Source organism: Triturus cristatus, chromosome 1_1 (genome assembly GCF_964204655.1).
Source record: "Triturus cristatus chromosome 1_1, aTriCri1.1, whole genome shotgun sequence".
NCBI lineage: Eukaryota > Metazoa > Chordata > Amphibia > Caudata > Salamandridae > Triturus > Triturus cristatus.
Window position 1 is genome coordinate 906,005,035 of NC_140579.1, and position 2,081 is coordinate 906,007,115.

Consider the following 2,081-nt stretch of genomic DNA (forward strand, 5'->3'; position numbering starts at 1 on the left):
TCTGTCTGTGTCTGTCTGTCTGTGTCTCTCTGTCTGTGTCTGTCTGTGTCTGTCTGTCTGTGTCTGTCTGTGTCTGTCTGTCTGTCTGTGTCTGTCTGTCTGTGTCTGTCTGTCTGTGTCTGTCTGTCTGTCTGTGTCTGTCTGTCTGTCTGTGTCTGTCTGTGTCTGTCTGTGTCTGTCTGTCTGTCTGTCTGTGTCTGTCTGTCTGTGTCTGTCTGTCTGTGTCTGTCTGTCTGTGTCTGTCTGTCTGTCTGTCTGTGTGTCTGTGTCTGTGTCTGTGTCTGTGTCTGGGTCTGTCTGTGTCTGTGTCTGTGTCTGTGTGTGTCTGTGTCTGTCTGTGTCTGTCTGTGTCTGTCTGTCTGTGTCTGTCTGTCTGTCTGTGTCTGTCTGTCTGTGTCTGTCTGTCTGTGTCTGTCTGTGTCTGTCTGTCTGTCTGTGTCTGTCTGTCTGTGTCTGTCTGTGTCTGTCTGTCTGTGTCTGTGTCTGTCTGTCTGTGTCTGTCTGTCTGTGTCTGTCTGTCTGTGTCTGTCTGTCTGTGTCTGTCTGTGTCTGTCTGTCTGTCTGTGTCTGTCTGTCTGTCTGTGTCTGTCTGTGTCTGTCTGTCTGTGTCTGTCTGTCTGTGTCTGTCTGTCTGTGTCTGTCTGTCTGTGTCTGTCTGTCTGTCTGTCTGTGTCTGTCTGTCTGTGTCTGTCTGTGTCTGTCTGTGTCTGTCTGTCTGTGTCTGTCTGTCTGTGTCTGTCTGTGTCTGTCTGTGTCTGTCTGTGTCTGTCTGTGTCTGTCTGTCTGTCTGTCTGTCTGTCTGTCTGTCTCTGTCTGTGTCTGTGTCTGTCTGTCTGTGTCTGTCTGTGTCTGTCTGTGTCTGTCTGTCTGTGTCTGTCTGTCTGTGTCTGTCTGTGTCTGTCTGTGTCTGTCTGTGTCTGTCTGTCTGTCTGTGTCTGTGTCTGTCTGTCTGTGTCTGTCTGTCTGTCTGTGTCTGTCTGTCTGTCTGTGTCTGTCTGTCTGTGTCTGTCTGTCTGTGTCTGTCTGTCTGTGTCTGTCTGTCTGTCTCTGTCTGTGTCTGTCTGTCTGTGTCTGTCTGTGTCTGTCTGTCTGTGTCTGTCTGTCTGTGTCTGTCTGTGTCTGTCTGTCTGTGTCTGTCTGTCTGTGTCTGTCTGTGTCTGTCTGTGTCTGTCTGTCTGTCTGTGTCTGTCTGTGTCTGTCTGTCTGTCTGTGTCTGTCTGTGTCTGTCTGTCTGTCTGTGTCTGTCTGTGTCTGTCTGTCTGTCTGTCTGTGTCTGTCTGTGTCTGTCTGTGTCTGTCTGTGTCTGTCTGTCTGTCTGTGTCTGTCTGTCTGTGTCTGTCTGTGTCTGTCTGTCTGTCTGTGTCTGTCTGTCTGTGTCTGTCTGTGTCTGTCTGTCTGTGTCTGTCTGTGTCTGTCTGTCTGTCTGTCTGTGTCTGTCTGTCTGTCTGTCTGTGTCTGTCTGTGTCTGTCTGTCTGTCTGTCTGTGTCTGTCTGTGTCTGTCTGTCTGTGTCTGTCTGTCTGTCTGTGTCTGTCTGTCTGTGTCTGTCTGTCTGTGTCTGTCTGTGTCTGTCTGTGTCTGTCTGTCTGTGTCTGTCTGTCTGTGTCTGTCTGTCTGTCGTCTGTCTGTCTGTCTGTGTCTGTCTGTCTGTGTCTGTCTGTCTGTGTCTGTCTGTCTGTCTGTCTGTCTGTCTGTGTCTGTCTGTCTGTGTCTGTCTGTCTGTGTCTGTCTGTGTCTGTCTGTCTGTGTCTGTCTGTGTCTGTCTGTCTGTGTCTGTCTGTGTCTGTCTGTCTGTCTGTCTGTGTCTGTCTGTGTCTGTCTGTCTGTGTCTGTCTGTGTCTGTCTGTGTCTGTCTGTGTCTGTCTGTCTGTCTGTCTGTGTCTGTCTGTCTGTCTGTGTCTGTCTGTGGCTGTGTCTGTCTGTCTGTGTCTGTCTGTGTCTGTCTGTCTGTGTCTGTCTGTCTGTCTGTCTGTGTCTGTGTCTGTCTGTCTGTCTGTGTCTGTCTGTCTGTGTCTGTGTCTGTGTCTGTGTCTGTGTCTGTCTGTCTGTGTCTGTCTGTCTGTGTCTGTCTGTCTGTGTCTG